This window comes from Spinacia oleracea, chromosome 3 (genome assembly GCF_020520425.1).
Source record: "Spinacia oleracea cultivar Varoflay chromosome 3, BTI_SOV_V1, whole genome shotgun sequence".
Classification (NCBI taxonomy): domain Eukaryota; kingdom Viridiplantae; phylum Streptophyta; class Magnoliopsida; order Caryophyllales; family Amaranthaceae; genus Spinacia; species Spinacia oleracea.
In genome coordinates, this window is record NC_079489.1 from 125,350,760 (window position 1) to 125,369,725 (window position 18,966).

General features: G+C 36.5%; 1 long non-coding RNA gene across 4 annotated transcripts; it reads right to left on the reverse strand.

Annotated features, from left to right (window-relative positions):
- Positions 1-224: 224 nt before the first annotated feature.
- On the reverse strand, positions 225-14,782 carry LOC110778231 (uncharacterized). Of its 4 annotated transcripts, none has more exons than XR_008930987.1 (5): positions 14,597-14,782; positions 14,087-14,184; positions 13,748-13,792; positions 13,435-13,483; positions 225-488 (listed from the first exon to the last, which is right to left on the reverse strand). It is a non-coding gene; the product is annotated as an uncharacterized lncRNA (long non-coding RNA). The 4 variants fall into 4 exon arrangements; XR_008930988.1 differs by having other exon boundaries at positions 13,435-13,486; XR_008930986.1 differs by lacking the exon at positions 225-488 and adding an exon at positions 10,283-10,575.
- Positions 14,783-18,966: the final 4,184 nt, after the last annotated feature.

Here is an 18,966-nt window from a genome sequence, read left to right on the forward strand (position 1 = left end):
GAATTAAGTTTCAGAATAGGGGTATTATATGAAATAAGTAATAAAATAGGGGTATTTGGTGAATTTAAAAATTAGGCTAACGGAGGACTAACGGCGCGTCATTAGTAAGGGTATTTTGGGTATTAAGTCATTTGTGAGGGGCATTTGGTGAATTTCTGAAAGTCGAGGGGCATTTGGTGAATTACGCCATAATTCGGGGGTATTTCATGAAAAATCCGTAAAACTAATGTAATATTACATTCTCCAAACTCTAATCACAAGTTCAAATCTAAAAAAGTACTTCAAATGTATTAACTTGCTACGAGATTCCCAAAACATTTGTTAGAAAGTTTCAATATGTACTAGCTACAAAGGTCATTCATGATCAACGTCGAGCAGATTATTTTCTTCATCATCATCAATCTTTGCTTGAAAAAATATGTAACCAAAGTATCCCGTGTCTCGTCAATCATCGCTTGAGAATAAGTGGCAGGAACTTGAGGAAAGTACTACATATATACAAGACATAAAAACGATTAGAATAGGTATATGTTAAAAGATATGAACTAATCAAGTACATGTGAAGTAAATTCTGTCAAGGATGCTTAATTCTACGGCGGAGGATATTAATTAAGATTAGGTGAATGTTTTATAATAGCTTAATTCCCGGTTCGACTTACATGAAAACAATCAAAATAAATTAAAACTTTGACTTAAAGAGACTATATCATTTAGGATCAAGTCCATGGGGGATCTGCTCGTATGAATTACATTCACAACCTTCATGGCATCACACTCTAAGTCAACCTCTTCATATCCCAACCTCCTGGCTACACTCAAACCAAACCGTGCAGCCAATGGCTTCCCCATCTCTGCCTTCCACGACGCAATATGTCTTCTCACCCCAACTGCCAGTAGCTCACCCGCATTAGACCGAACAACCATCCCCAATCCAACTCCCCCACCTATGATGCAATATCTTTTTCAGTGGCCTTTCAAGTTTTCAAAGAAACTAGTCAATTAAACGACTACTTGTAACCAATCATATACCATAAGAAGACCTCTTTTCTGCGACAACTTATATATATATATATATATATATATATATATATATATATATATATATATATATATATATATATATATATTGTTAGGTTATAATACATATGATAAACATAAATCATGCGGAAAAACCATAAAGCCAGGAAACATATTATTAACACATAATCATTTAGCATAATTCAGATGCATACACTTTGTAGCGTGCCCTCCCTAGCTGCGCCCGAACCGAACAAGAACAAGTCTTTAGGACTCCAAGTGTCGTCCCTCCGTAGATAGTCCACAGCACGTCCGGATCCGCCTTAAGCTTGACCAACTAGAATCGCCCTTAAGGTACTATAAATTTCGGCTAATAGGGCAAGAGTGTATGGCTGATTTTTGCGAAAATCTTACCTTTTAATACTTGAATCTTACGTGTATAAATTTGTGACCCTAGGCACATATTTATAGAGTTATGGAAAAGGACTTAGAATCCTATTAGAATACCAATTTAGTTTAATTAGAATCCTATTAGGACTCTTATTAAATAAAATCTATCTACTAGGATTAGGATTTAATCATAGAACAAATTCTAATAGCTTTAGGATTTGTATTGCACACAACCGTACACGAGCACGAGCACGAGCACCACCCGCGCAAGCCTTGCGGCCCACGCGAGTCTGCACTCGCTCGCAGCCCAATGTCGCAGCCCACTTGATTGCTCCGCGCGCGCCAAGGCCTTGCTGGGCCTGGCCTTGCGCTGGGCCTGGCGAGGCTTGCCTGTGTGTGATGCGTGTGGCTTTGATGGGCGATGGTCCGACTTCGTGCTGGGCCTTCGTCTGGCAGGCCTCGTCCGATGCTAATTCGTACGATACGCTTCCGATTAAATTCTCAATTCCGGAATTCATTTCCGATACGAACAATATTTGATATTTCCGTTTCGAAAAAATATTTAATATTTCCGTTTCCGGAATTATTTTCCGATTTCGATAATATTTCCGTTTATGACAATATTTCCGTTTCCGGCAATATTTCCGATTCCGGCAATATTTCCATTTCCGATAATATTTTCCGATACGTACCATGTTTCCGTTTCCGGCAACATCTATGACTTGGATAATATTTATATTTCCGATACGATCCATATTTCCGTTTCCGGCAATATCACTGTTTCCGGAGTATTCATTTACTTGCCTTTGACGATCTCAGCTCCCACTGAAACCAAGATCCGTCGATTCCGAATATCCATAGATGGAGTATTTAATGCCTTTAAATACTTGATCCGTTTACGTACTATTTGTGTGACCCTACGGGTTCAGTCAAGAGTAAGCTGTGGATTAATATCATTAATTCCACTTGAACTGAAGCGGCCTCTAGCTAGGCATTCAGCTCACTTGATCTCACTGAATTATTAACTTGTTAATTAATACTAAACCGCATTTATTAGACTTATCATTAAATGCATACTGTTAGGTTATGATACATATGACAATTCATAAATCATGCCGAAAAACCATAAAGCCAGGAAAGCATATTATTTACACATAATCATTTAGCATAGTTTAGATGCATACTCTTTGTTGCGTGCCTTCCCTAGCTGCGCCCGAACCGAACAAGAACAAGTCTTTAGGACTCCAAGTGTCGTCCCTCCGTAGATAGTCCACAGCACGTCCGGATCCGCCTTAAGCTTGACCAACTAGGATCGCCCTTAAGGTACTTAGAATTTTCGGCACTTATAGGCAATTGTATGACTGAATTTTTGCTCTCAAAAATCACTTTGAATACTTGAATACTCGATATAAATTGTGAGCATTGATCACCTATTTATAGGGCATGGGTATCGGATATTAGAATCCTACTAGGAAACGATTTAGTGAATCTGAATTAATCTAAAATTCAATCACTTAATTTATCTAGTAGACTTAGGGAATCAATCTTATACGAATCCTAACCGATCAAGGTTTCGTACGCAAGCACAAACACTCACGCAGGCGCAGCAGCCCACGAGGGGCGCGTGCGCGCGCGCGCGCTGAGCCCAGGCCCAGCAAGTGCTCGCAGCCCACGAGGGGCGCGCGCCTGCTGGCCTTGCTCTCGCGTTTGGGCTTTGCTTGCTTTGGTCACGCGCGGGCTTTGCTAGGCGTTGGGCCTAGCTTCGTGCTAGGCCTTGCGTCTAGCAAACTCGTCCGATGTTTATTCGTACGCTACGCTTCCGATTAAATTCCCGGTTCCGGAATTCATTTCCGAACAATATTTAATATTTCCGATTCCGGAATCAATTTCTGTTTCGAACAAATATTTAATATTTCCGTTTCCGGAATTATTTTCCGATTCCGATAATATTTCCGATTCTGACAATATTTCCATTTCCGGCAATATTTCCGATTCCGGCAATATTTCCATTTCCGATAATATTTTCCGATACGTACCATGTTTCCGTTTCCGGCAACATCTACGACTTGGATAATATTTATATTTCCGATACGATCCATATTTCCGTTTCCGGTAATATCATCGTTTCCGGAGTATTCATTTCTTGCCTGTGACGATCTCAGCTCCCACTGAAACCAAGATCCGTCGATTCCGAATATCCATAGATGGAGTATTTAATGCCATTAAATACTTGATCCGTTTACGTACTATTTGTGTGACCCTACGGGTTCAGTCAAGAGTAAGCTGTGGATTAATATAATTAATTCCACTTGAACTGAAGCGGCCTCTAGTCAGGCATTCAGCTCACTTGATCTCACTGAATTATTAACTTGTTAATTAATACTGAACCGCATTTATTAGACTTTAACATTGAATGCATACTTGGACCAAGGGCATTATTTCCTTCAGTCTCCCACTTGTCCTTAGGCACAAGTGTGCATTTCCTGATTCCTTTGTCGCTCGATGCTTGCTCTTGAACATAAGGTAAGAGTTGTCATCCTTATTATGTCCAGAGGTGCTCTTGAACACGATGCTCTATAGCTCGTCCTTATCAATGGTTAACTCCAAGGGAATCTTGCTTGATCCTTTGCCAGTGTTTATGCGTGTAGCATCAATATTTAGCATATCTTTATTTCCTTGAATCAAGAACTATTCCTATGTACCTTTTCAAGTACCATAAGTATTCTTGATCTCAATCTAGTTGATCTTCACTTAGATCAATAGAGATTGGTATATGTTCGTCATGCCTAAAGTCATACGATACGTTTTTGGAGATCCTCATATTATATCATACATGATAAATTCTTTTGCAGAATAATTCCCAATTGAATTCTATTCATGTAACTTTAGCTCATTCAATTTCAGTAGATACTGAATCCAGCTAAATTCTTTGACATATAATATAGGTTAAGAATCCCACTTAGATCCTTTGATGTTTAACTTAGTAAATGCTTATACATAGTTCAAACATTCTTTACTTAGATTTATTCATATGGGTCGAATATCTCCAATGGAGTATTTCGTGTTTGATTTAGTAAATGCCATTACTTAATCCAAAACAATATTATAAGATCTTTGTAAATAGATCTTAAAACCCAATATGTACTAAGTTTCGCCATGGTCCATCATTGATGAATAATTTCAAATCTAAGTCATTAGCATTTGAATGTCATTTCACAATAGAGAGATATGTGATAGGACTAATTAAGTTTTACGTACTCCCACTAAACTTCTTATATATCTATAAGAATCATGTACATTTTATGAAACTAAAATACTTATTAGCTTCACTAAAATACAATTCCGATTCCCAATTGCTTGCTTAAATCTGTACTTAGATTTCTTTAGCTAGCATTCATTTTCAAGCATTTATTTGGATCCACAAATCCTATGACATACCATGTACATAGTTTATTCCATCACTTGATTGAGGAATTGTTTTTTCATCCAATTGCCATATGTACCAATATGCGATCATTGCTTGATTTATAGACTTGAGCATTACGATTACGCATGAGGTTTCAACACAATCCACGCCGTGAATTTGCTTGTAACCTTTAGCAACTAATCTAGCTTTGTGTGTGAACATAATTTCATGTTTGATGGTTTTTATCCTTAAAACAAACTTGCAACCAATAGGTGTGAAACTATTCTTGCAAATCAACAAAATTTCAATTTTGCCATCTAAACATTGAGTATGTTTTATGGCCTCTAACCATTTAAAACATTTGAGTCTATATATGGCCTCTAACCATTTTAGGGAATCTGGGTTTCGTCATAGCTTTCTCACAGGTTATAAACTCATTAATCTATATGATAATAGTTTGACTGCAAGTTGTAGGTTTCTTCACTATCTAATAGAAGGATCGCATAGCTTTAGTGACCTGAACTCCATGTTTCTTCACTATCCAATAGAAGAATATCATAGTTCCAGTGACTTGAACTCTATGCCTACTTTGGGTATAGAACATCAAACAAATAGAATATCAATAGCCACTTGAAAGTCCTTTGAATATTCTGTTCTCCTTGAAGCACTTGTAAAGTCTTCTAAGAGATGTCTATTATTTAAAAGCCACTTCTAAAGTCCTTAAAGAATACGTGTTCGGATTTTCTAAAGAACTTCGAAAAGCCTCCAGATTGTCCGTTTATGTTTGTTGTTTGCCTCGAAGACTTTCGAGGTCTATTTTCTCCCACTTGTTATTTTGGAAACGAATCTCCAAAAGGACATTATTTCGAGCAAACAAACATTATGTTCTCAAAAATTCGTGGTAGAAACAATACCCTTGTGTCTCATTTGAATAAATCACAATGAAACATATATCTATACTTGGGCCTTAGTTTGTTGAATAACAAACACTAAGCTCCCACTGAGTTTAGGAACTCTTTAGATATATTATGAAAAGATATTCTGAAATTACTTTTCAATAGCTTTGACGAATTTGGTTTAGTTTGGTGGTAGTTGAGCATTTTGTTTTAGAAATTATAGGAAAAGTCTTTATGATCCATCATTGATCGAATCAAGTACTAATTGACTTTGATTATTCCAACTAAGATATGCCATATCTTATGGACCTAGATTGTGAAATTACAACACACAATCATTGATGATCATATTTGGTCTCAAGTAATCATCAACATGATCTAACCTAGATCTTTATGATTTCTTGCCAAGTGGATTTTATACTTCTGAATCTTTGAACTAGCCAAACAGATTCAACTTATATCACATTTGAGTAAATAAACCTATATTCACTCAAATCCATGTGAAATAATAAAGTCATAAAATCTTTCTTTAGCTTTGAACTCTATTGTCTAGGCGTTCTAACAATAGTTCATATCTTTTGTTACTTTCAACAAGTAAGACTAGTTGTCTTAAAATGATCTAGAAATCAATCAACTTTCAAAAGTCCATCAAAATAGAGCTTTTGAATGTTAACTTGTTGATATGGTCTAAGCAACAATGCCAAAGATTAGTGGAACTCAAATCAAGGGGTTGATTTGAACCTAGTAAAGTTCTTTAAAGAGTTGTTTGTTTTAATCAAGCATATTGACTCAACCTGTAATTGACAATTTCATTCAAATAAACAAACAAACATTGTTTTTGTTTTTCTTGAATGTGAGTCTTTCTGTGTTTGAAAACAGAAATTTAGGTATCTTGATTATGGAACAAAATAGCCATTTAGTTCCAGCCTTGAAAGGACTTAAAACAAACTAGATGACCCTACAACTAATGTAGCATTGCCATGCTTCATTTTTCACTTGTAGGTCATTAGTGTATCCTAGCTTCCATTGTTTGAGTTATTACCGAAGTAAGAACCTCAAGCGGTATATGATACCAAGGAAGTTTGATTGCTAGGTCACTTCTCTTTAAACATAAACTTATAGGTAGAAACGGAATTGAAAATTCCTTTCACTTGTTCCTTGTTTTTCCTATTTCTTGTACCCTTTCTTATAGTCTTAAGAATTGAATTCTTTAGTGTTGACTTTTATACTTTGTTAGACATGTCCAATGTCACCAACAAGGTTCTTTACCATTTTAATTTATGTTGAATATTTTGTTTCAACTAGATGATCTTACCAGAAGCTTCTAAAGTTCTCTAAGCATCGATCTATTCGAATGTCTAGGGACTAGACTCATTCGAGAATTAAATGGAAAAAAGATTTTAGGTTGTTAACCATTGGTGAAGCTGAGCGTTTAAACTCAATGCTTTATGATCTCAAAACTACATTGTATTTTGAATTCACAAGCACCAATTGGTTTGCCATTCGATTTTGATATTCGAAAACAACCATAAAAGTCGCGAAAAGAAACGTACATTTTAAATTGCTCATTTTCTCTCATTTCCGTGAATCGTTCTTGGATTCACTACCAATCGAGGAAATTTACTGTTACCTTTCTAAAAGGATTTACTGCAGTGCAAGATATTTAATTATAAACAATAATTAAAACATACATTGAAGCATGCAAAGTCTAAACATTTATCATGAGTAATAACTTGAAAATTAAAGCAATCATGCAATTTCAACAAGTCATTAGCATTTTATTCGAATTTATTGTTCCGGCAGGTGTGAATAAAATGATTCCAAGATCCTAAAATCATTGAAGAACTAAGCACAGTTTGTCGACTTAATCCTAAAATATCTTAGGTAAGCAAAAGCCTTTTGCTAATAGTCTAGAAACTATTCTTGGTTGATAGGTACGTCTAAGAACTTATTAGGTAAACCTATCGATTTTGCCACGACATAAAAGGACTCCTTACTTATATCGTTGAGTTTCACCAAAACTAACATGTACTCACAATTATTTGTGTACCTTGCCCCTTTAGGACCAATAAGTAACACCTCGCTTAGCGAAAACTATTACTAGATTGATGTAAAGGATATCCAAGCAAGTGTATATTTTGGCATGGCACCTTTTAACTCAATTTTTTTAAGTTTGGAACTTAAGGCTCTTACTATGTTGGTTAGATTTTAAGTGAACAAAAATCCTTAATCATGCAACATAATCAAGCTTTGATCTCATGCATTTTAAGACATATTTAAAAGCAATAAATAACTTAAAACATGCATAAGATAAATGTGATCTAGTATGGCCCGACTTCATCTTGAAACTTTAACTTCAAAGTCCGTCTTGAAAATCTCCATGGGAGGAACCATTTTCTTCAAATAGAATAAGCTATAATTAAAACTAATTACAACTATTTGATGGTACGCAGTCGCATACCATATTTGAATTGAAAAACAACTTTGGTACTTTAGACCAATTACATTCAAATTAATGGTACGCAGACCATATTTTCTATCCTATTTGGGCCATACTAGTCACTTCATAACCTGCAAAACAGTACATATACAATTCACCCATTCATTATCATGAATGGCCCACATAGCTGGTTAGTAAAACACATTATTCATCACATAAACATTTGCAGCAATTAATCAAGGGCACCAATAATCTACAAATTATTCAGTCCTTATTAATTCTAATCAAGTTGTTTTAACCTTAAGGATTTGTAGACCTAATCAAGAGTTTATGACTAAAAGGGGCTCCCACTTAAACCAATAAATTCATATGCTTTACTAATTTTAAACATAAAAATGTATTTCTAGTCTAACCGGAAACATACAAATTTAATTAAAATTAAAAGCTCATATAAATTTATAATTGAATCCAAAAGTTTAATTTAATTTCAGTCGTACTTAAATTAATTCATGATTTTAATTTTAGTAAAATAATTAGAATAAATAAAATTTATTATAATTACAATATTCAAAATTAAAATCCAAGAAAATAATTTAAATTATCAACTTTAAAATTAATTAAAATTTCGTAAACTGAAAATTTCAAATTAAAATTTCAAAACGATCTAATCGTAACGCAACAATCCCATGCAACGCACGCCCATGGGCCACACGCACACAGCCATCGCTGGCCATGTGCGCGCAGCCCATGCGCTGCCTCGCATTGCTGCTGCTCACCATCGCAAGGCATCACGCGAGCTGGTGCTCGCTGCGCGCGCCAGCGCTCGACGCACGAGCATGCTGCCGCAGCCCATCGCTGGGCGCAACGCTCGTCGCACGTCGCAATAGCGAGCTGCTTTCCATCGCTGGGCGCAGCGCTCGTCGCACGTCGCAACAAGCACTCGCCCGCCATCGCTGGGCGCAGCGCTCGTCGCACGCACAATAGCGCTCGCTGCGCGCGAGCGATCGATGCTTGGGGCGTAGCACTCGTGGCACGCGAGCTTGCGCTCGCTGCGCGCGAGGCTCCGCACGCTTGCGCGAGGCAGTGCGCGCTATGGCGCAGCTCGCTTGCTGCCCACACGCGACTGCTCGTGCCTTGCTCTCGCCCTCGCCCATTCGCCCATCGCACACAGCCCACGACACAAGGCAGGGCTGCTGCCTTGTGCTCGTGCACCATGGCCTTGCTCATTGCATTCGTACCGCATGGGCGACGAGCTCCCTTGCTCGTCGTCACATGCCCGCACTATACAACACCCCTTAAGGGTTACACGTAGCGTCCATTGCTTTGTGCGTGCAAGTTATATGAGCGAATCGCATAAAATTTAAAATTTATATTCAAAATTAATGACAAATTAATAAATAATATTAATTTCATAATTTTAGGGCGAAAAATCGAAAATTTATTATTCAATTGATTTCCGATTAACATGGATTCAAGTCTAGGTCATAAAAATTTAAAATTTAACATAAATTTACAATTTTTATGGTGGTTTTTAATCATAGGTATCTAATTAAATTATAACTAATTATGAAAATCAAATTAATTCTAAATTATTCCAATTTTCAACAAATTAATCATAATTACAAATTAGATTGCATAATTAACAAGGCTAGGCATTCAAACTTGTTAAACATATATAGTAGGTCAATCAAAAATTCAAGATTTATCAACAAGAATCGCAAATATTTAATTTAACATCTTAAATTTACGAAATTTTGCATTCGAAAAACTAAAACCTCCGAAAAGTCATAGTTAGGCTTCGAATTTGAGAATTCTGGGTTCGGCCGAAAAATAACTATTTTTGTCAAAATTTTAGAATGCCTTTTACATGCGGAATTGACACAAAAATCACTCGATTTGGATGAGTAACGAAGAAACTGCCGAAAAACTGCGTACGTATAATTAAATAAACGCAATTTGCAATTAATTAACAATTACGAAAATTAATCACCCCTTTTAATTCTTGCAAATTTGTAATATTTAACCATGTTCATGCAATTTAGATTATGAAAATAATAAGAGGCTCGTGATACCACTGTTAGGTTATGATACATATGCAATTCATAAATCATGCGGAAAAACCATAAAGCCAGTAAAGCATATTATTTACACATAATCATTTACATAGTTTAGATGCATACTCTTTGTTGCGTGCCTTCCCTAGCTGCGCCCGAACCGAACAAGAACAGGTCTTTAGGACTCCAAGTGTCGTCCCTCCGTAGATAGTCCACAGCAAGTCCGGATCAGCCTTAAGCTTGACCAACTAGGATCGCCCTTAAGGTACTTAGAATTTTCGGCACTTATAGGCAATTGTATGACTGAATTTTTGCTCTCAAAAATCACTTTGAATACTTGAATACTCGATATAAATTGTGAGCATTGATCACCTATTTATAGGGCATGGGTATCGGATATTAGAATCCTACTAGGAAACGATTTAGTGAATCTGAATTAATCTAAAATTCAATCACTTAATTTATCTAGTAGACTTAGGGAATCAATCTTATACGAATCCTAACCGATCAAGGTTTCGTACACAAGCACAAACACTCACGCAGGCGCAGCAGCCCACGAGGGGCGCCGTGCGCGCGCGCGCGCTGAGCCCAGGCCCAGCAAGTGCTCGCAGCCCACGAGGGGCGCGCGCCTGCTGGCCTTGCTCTCGCGTTTGGGCTTTGCTTGCTTTGGTCGCGCGCGGGCTTTGCTAGGCGTTGGGCCTAGCTTCGTGCTAGGCCTTGCGTCTAGCAAACTTGTCCGATGTTTATTCGTACGCTACGCTTCCGATTAAATTCCCGGTTCCGGAATTCATTTCCGAACAATATTTAATATTTCCGATTCCGGAATCAATTTCCGTTTCGAACAAATATTTAATATTTCCGTTTTCGGAATTATTTTCCGATTCCGATAATATTTCCGATTCTGACAATATTTCCATTTCCGGCAATATTTCCGATTCCGGCAATATTTCCATTTCCGATAATATTTTCCGATACGTACCATGTTTCCGTTTCCGGCAACATCTACGACTTGGATAATATTTATATTTCCGATACGATCCATATTTCCGTTTCCGGTAATATTATCGTTTCCGGAGTATTCATTTCTTGCCTGTGACGATCTCAGCTCCCACTGAAACCAAGATCCGTCGATTCCGAATATCCATAGATGGAGTATTTAATGCCATTAAATACTTGATCCGTTTACGTACTATTTGTGTGACCCTACGGGTTCAGTCAAGAGTAAGTTGTGGATTAATATAATTAATTCCACTTGAACTGAAGCGGCCTCTAGTCAGGCATTCAGCTCACTTGATCTCACTGAATTATTAACTTGTTAATTAATACTGAACCGCATTTATTAGACTTTAACATTGAATGCATACTTGGACCAAGGGCATTATTTCCTTCACATACTTGGACCAAGGGCATTATTTCCTTCATATATATGTATATATATATATATGTTCTTACGTTTCTGTTGTGGCTTTTCATCTGATACTGTTTATATTGGGACAGTCGAATACATTAGCTTAGTATGAGAACTGAGGAAAATAATGACAGTGAAATTATATGTAAATTACATATGACATGGAATTCTAAGTCATGGATAGTTTTTATAGCCAGGACTCAAGAACTTGTGTAACTAATTGAAACCTATTTAACTCCTAAAGAAAAGGCATGCATAAGTTGAATCTAAATAAACAAATTATTGAGCAACAATCCTCGAAAGTCAAGGTACCCCTTCATATCCTAGATGGGGTTTCCTGGGATGAAATATCCTAGGATGGTTTGAAGTTACCAAAATTGGTGGACTGGTGGTTGTAATAATTCTGCTACGTGGAATCTTTACTGATGAAATCCCTTCTTGATTTGATTTATGTTTTAAGTAATCTTTCTAACTATTAGGGAGGGAGGGAGGGAGGGGAGGAACGATTTAAAATAGAATGTGGAGGACTTCAAGTAAGAGAGAACATAATTGGAGAACTTAAAGGGCGATCTATTATTTGATGTTTGAAATATGGTTCCTGTTAAATTTTAGAAAGTTACTCATAAAATCTTTTGAAAAAAAAGAAAAATAGCATAAAAATGAATTATAGATCCTAAAGAACAATAAATTGCAACCTTTACACTTGAAAATTGCAAACCTTTTGCATAGAAATGGTTGTTTTCTCCCAGAAGAATAGTTCTTCTTTTACTACATTTGTGCTTTAAAAGCTGATGTGGCTGGTTAACGTAGTAAATACGCTATGCACTAAATGACATACAACCTGTTCAACTATAGTATTTGTGATGAAACACATTGTGTTCTTATCAGAAAAGCCAAATCAAACTGTCAAACAATTCAAATGTTTAGAGTTGTCAATACCATAGAGAGAGGCAAAGCCGCATAGCACAAAAAACTATGTTTGTGGCTACCGGCCAGTGCCTTGTTTGTCATTGAAAAACTCGTTCTAATCAGAAGAGCCACATCAAACTGTCCAACAATTCACACGTTTAGAGCTGCCAATACCCTAGAGAGAGGCATAGTGCAGAAGCAATTTGTTTGTGGCTATTGCTAACAGGGCATTGTTTGTCATTGAACAAGGCACTCATGTATGAATGTATGATCCACTTCGAAGGCCAACATCACAATTCAGCTGAATACAGTAATATTTTTTTGGTGTATGCTCTATAGGGAGCCACAAATAGCAGTGATGTAGACGGCCTTTGATCCCAAGTCTTGGTACCACCTCGACAACCCTCCATCCCCAAAGAATTTAATGAACAGATAAGCTATAGCTGAAGATATTCTATTAGATAACAAAGAAGAAGAGTTAACCAGAGGGAGAAGAAAAAAGGATATGACAACCTTCGTTTGAAGATGTTCATTCTACCTATGACTACTCGCTCAAGTTGTTTTAGGAAAAGGTGTTAAGACTCTTTGTCAATATCAAATGTGAAAGTCACGAGCAGCTGCTGTGAGCTAGCCACCAATATTATGAGAATGCACTTTCAATTATTCACCCTCATCCATGTCTAAATTGATAGCTGATAAATACAGGATTTGAGACCATCTATAAGGTAGCTTTGAATTTATTAGTCAGGTCGTGATCTATTAGGTGCTCAAACTAACGCAAATTAGCCTTGGTATCATAATGCACGGACAGAACAGAATGAACAGAATAGAATGCACAGAACAGCAACAGAACAACACAAAACAGCAACGAAACATAACAGAACAGAACAACAACTAAAACGAACAGATCACACCTGCTGCTGTCAGAACTGCTGCTAGCTCCCAGAACTGCTGCTACCAGAACTGCTGCACAGAAATAGCAAGACCATAAATAGATTAAAAACTCCCTTAGATACTTTGGTATGCAGATGGCAGGAACGCTGAAACTTTCACATGCTTATCAATATTCTTATCAATATTTGAGGTATAGATCGATGAAAATCACCCCGCCATCAATCTTATCAATATTCTTAATCTTCCTCATTATAGTCTATAGTTCAGGAGTTACAAATAAAAAAAACCAGCAATTTCTTTCATCAAGTTCGAAATTCTAAAGAAAAAACTTACAGAATTGTCGTTGAAATTCTCAGCCTTCACCTCCTTTAGTTTACCCTGCATGTAAAAAGCACCCAAATTTTACAATCAACCAAAAAACAACAATGCAAATTAATTTTCTAAATGAAAGCAGAGTACAATTACACAGGTTATTCAGTGTGAAGATGGGAAATTCAATCCCCTTTTTCATGGAATATATGTGAAAGAATTTGTTCTAATTCGATTTCATAGATGGGTTTAATCTGGGTGCTAAACACCAATTTTGGGATTTTCTTTTTTCAGCAAAATTTGGATCATGTGAATTGATAAATTGATTTATTAAAAATCCAGAAAAATAACTGAAAAACTTACTTTGAAGCAATCATTGTACGAGTTCGCCCACTCACTTCAAGCTTCTCCAGCTCCCACGCAGTATGTCGTCGTCGCCGCTCTTAGACAGTTCATATCTCCTGAAGTTGTAAGTTACATTAACATATCGAATAGTAGAAAATAAATTAATAAGTAGATTCCACCTCTTGCCATTTCTTGATATAAAACAAAAGACTCACAAACACCCATAAACGAAAGCTAACTTGAACAACGCCCGATTATTTCAACCAAGAAAATCTAAAACCTTGAAGAAAACTCATATAATTTCCATAAAATTGTCTAATAACCAACTGCTAAATGTTTGAAATTTCACTGGATAAGAGCTGGACATTAACTACCACAACATTGCAACAAGCATAATTAACTCTTATAATTCAATATACTTCCACATAATCCAAATCAATTATACAAGCCAGCTTTAAATGAACTAATAATCCCAACAAAAAAACAGAAACGGGGAACAAAAACACACTGTAGAATGAAGAAAAGAACCTCATTGAATTCTTCGACGGGAGGAGGAAGAAGCTTCTTCATTTTCATGACATCGATAGTAAGATCGATGTCGCATTGAGGACATTTGAAGCGAGAGAGGCCATGAGGGACATTGAGTATAGCCTTTCAGTTAGCACAAGGGAGTTGCATCTTACTCGGATCAATGCCTTGCGCCTGGACAGGAGATGGGCGTCTACGCTTCTCATGTTGCACAAAAACGTAAAAAAATGTGGTCTTAGTAATACATAATACTTGCAGTTATTCCTTGCTCCTTTTAAAAGTTAATAACTCAATATTTTCATTCATCTCATCCAAAATCATCAAACTTATAACTCTCGCTCCAATGCAAGAGTGTGTATTGGACCTTAAACATGGACATAAAGAATTAAGAATCTCCCAAACAATCTCCCAAACATGGACAGTATATGCTGTCTATAAGAAGCATTTGGGTGATGTTATGTTTGTCTGAATAATAATAAAAGACCCAGCTGATCAAATGTGGTGTATGCTTTCGCCTTTCGGTCGATGAAAACTTTTTAACTTGAAATATTAGGGGTTTCATATGTACCATCCATGCCTCACTTACTGTCCCTATAAACTAGGCTAATCAGATTAAGTTAACTTACATTGTTAGTTTTACGCAGACGTTTAAATATTTGAAGGGTAAGTTATATCTCCTACCAAAGAATCCACAATGTACAACCTACAAAATCTGACTAAACACAGTTCAAAGTTGTATGAACGAAAATAAATCAGCACAGCTAGACAAAGGGACAAACTCAACTAACACATGATTAATAAAGGCATGCATAAGCTCAACAGACCAGACAATCAACTAAGTGTAAACCAATACTTGGATTCAACATGTTATAGCTTTGTTCAGAACTCAGAAGATTCAATTAATAATCAGCTTAATGCAGGAATATATAGACACAACTTCAATCTTGCCACTCAGTGACAAGGATGAGAAAAACATGATATGATTCCATATTTGAAAAGCTGATTCAAGAGAAGAAGTAAGAAATCATTCTTATAAACTTCTCAAGCTGTACCAATTTGATCAACAGCTCAGCCTTTCCGTAAGAAGTACAGACAAATTGGAGACATGAATTCAAGTTTATCTTGGAAACATAGATAGAAAACAAATCAAACCTAAATATAGTCGAGTTTGATTACAGAAGTCTAAGGTGCACAACTGATTAAAACCTCACCTTACTGCAAACAGTTCGAAGTCAATAAAACCAACACCAGTTCCTCTATGGCTAAATCTTGAAATTAGTTCCTCCGAGTACTGTCTAGAGATTAAGATACATTTTTTAGGATATGTACAAGTACAACATGAAGTGAGGACTAAATCTTGGAACATCAGCAGTTCAGGACACCTAAACTAACACCTAGGAGTGTAAATTAATTGGATGGATTAGATTTCATGTTGCCAAGTCTTAAGTTTTGAATCTAAGTCCAACCTAAACAAAAATTCGTTCATATCATCATAGAAAATTTAATTTCAGATGAAATTTCAACCAAATTATCACTCAAAAACAAGTCAGGAGAGAAAATTGTAAAATCATAATTAGGGGAAAAGGTGAGAAGAGGTATTACCTAAAATTACAGGAGCTGAAGAACTGGTGGCAGAACGGAGGTCGTGCGTGGTGGTGGAGACGGTGGTTGCGGTAGCGGTGGAAGTTCCAATCAAACCACAGAGTAGAAGAAATTAGGAAGATGGAGAAGCGATTGGGAACGAGAACGAGTCGCCCTTTGCCGGCGATGGTGCGGTGGTGAATTGCTTGAGCTCTGTGAATTCGGTTCTTGATGAATTGAAGTTAGGTTTCACGAATTAAAGGAAAAAATTGAAGAGAAGATAAACTTGAAATCGTGGATTCAGGAAGAGAAGTTATTTTCTTTCCTGACTGTGCGTGGGTAAGGTTTTGGTGGAAATCCAAAATGGGAAAAAAAAATTCACGAACTTAATTACATTAAAAAATAAATATAATAATTTTATATAATAGATTAGTAAGAAACTGGATTTGAAAGATCTACGGTTTCTTTGATTCTTTCTTAAATATAATATTATCCAGGGAACCAAATATTTCAGGTATGCGGTTTCTTATATTTTTCCAAAGAAACCACACTTCTAAGATAATTGGTTTCTTCATCAAAGAAACCTAATAAGTGACTTATACGGTGACCTAGCAATGGTTCCTTAGCCCGTTTTTGTAGTAGTGAGGAACAGATATAGGAGGGGAGGGCTTCTAGATTGCTTTGAATAAGAGTCATTCTTCCTGCTTTGGAGAGGAAATTGGCTTGCCACTAATTGATACAACTTTCATTTTTATGCATTATTCGTAAAAAATCTGCTCTAATAGGGGTGAAACTTGAGAAGTGGGCACCTAAGTATCTACCAAGTGCCTCAGACTTAGTCATGTTGAAAATACTAGCTAGAGAGTCTCTCTTAGAGTGGTTGATGTTCTTCAAGAAAATAATAGCAGATTTGTGGAAATTTACAAGTTGGCCTGACAGCTTGCAGAAGTCAGTAATAACTTTTAAAAGGTTTTGACATGCGGAGTTAGTAGCTTTACAGAGAAGTAAGCTGTCATCCGCAAACATTAGGCAGGGAATGCTAGCAGTTTAGGGTGCCACTTTAAAGCCCAAGCCCATACTGGATTTAGCACTAACATTGTTTAACATAGTGATAAATACTTCCATGCATATAATAAAGAGATACGGTGATGGAGGGTCTCCTTGTCTTAACCCCCTGGACGGGGTAAAAACATCAGTCGTGGCATTGTTAACTTTAATGGAATAAGATACAGAAGTTACACAAGCTTTAACCCAGCTGATCCATTTTACCGGAAATCCCATTTTATCTAGAGCTGCCCAAAGAAAATCCCATTATATCCTATCATAAGCCTTTTCCATGTCTAGTTTGAGAGCGCACCAACCTATTTTAGACTTTGATTTTTTAAAAACATTCAGAATTTCTTGCACTAAAGGAGATTATCATGAATTGGTCTCCCTGGGGTGAAGGCATTTTGGAAAGGGCTGATGTGCTGTTGTAAAATAGGACTTAGCCGTGAACCCAAAAGTTTAGAAATGGCCTTGTATATTATACTACACAGGCTAATAGGTCGAAAGTGATTAGGGTTTTCCGGATTTTCATTCTTCGGTATTAGAGTAATGAGGGTATGGTTTAGAAAGGGAGGAATTTTTCCGTGAGAGAAAAAACTCTTGACCGTTGTTGTTACTATTCAGACCCAATTGTCTTCCAATACGCTTGATAGAATTTAGGCCCGAACCCATCCGACCCTGGCGCTTTTAGTGGGTTCATACTAAAAAAAGTTGTCCTTTATTTCTTCATCTGAAAAAGGGGCAATGAGACTTTCTACTTCCGAATCGGTCACTAAGTGTGGTAAAAAATCTAGGTTGATAGTTCGACCAGTCTGCACATCAGATTTGAACCTGTCCTTGAACGAGTCATGAAGAATTCTTTGGACATTATCTTGGCCCTCCTCCCATTGATTATCAGAATTTTTTAGTCTGTATATGTGGTTCCTCGCAGCTCTATGTTTCATAATTTGGTGAAAGAATCTAGTATTTCTATCTCCCTGGTTTAGCCAGGTTTTCTTTGCTGAATTCTTCCAAATGTGTTGCCTATGCATCAGGATTTACTCCCGTTGCTTGAGCATTCTATGGAGGTGACTTTGCCATATAGGGTTGAAAGGTTGGTGTAATACCCCATATTTTTTTAAACTTGATTAATTATGCTAATTATTTTAATTAGCCTTTTTAATTAAGCTTTAATCTTATTAATGAATATTTTATTTTGAAAATTTTAAATGTCTTAATGATAAATATTATTTTTAGATTTTATGATTAATTAAGGAATTTTTTTTAATTTTTTTTATTATTTGATTTTTCAGCAAAAAGGATAAAAATCTGAAAATTTCCTAATTACCAAAATGCCCTCATGTATTCACAGAATTGGAAAACCAGGTTCTTGAACCCCTTTCTTCTCTTCCATCCGTGTCACCATTTCAATGAAACTCAAACCCATGACTTTCCATGTGTCTCTACTATAATTAATTCTCTTGCTAATTCATCAAACCTATGTACCTAAAACTAGAGTAGCTAATCTTAATCACCAATTCCATTGCTCAAATTCTTACACTTGTTAATACAATCTTGTTGAGTTGTTGCATCCAGAGAACACCATTGCTCCTATAAATAGCTGTTAATTCATCCCCAAATGCAACACAAATCAGATTAACCATCCATTGAAATTTTCACCATTCAAAATCCATCAAAATTACCCACCTTCCCTGTAATTTCTCACCTTCGAACCACCACCATTACCCACCACTGCCGCCCAA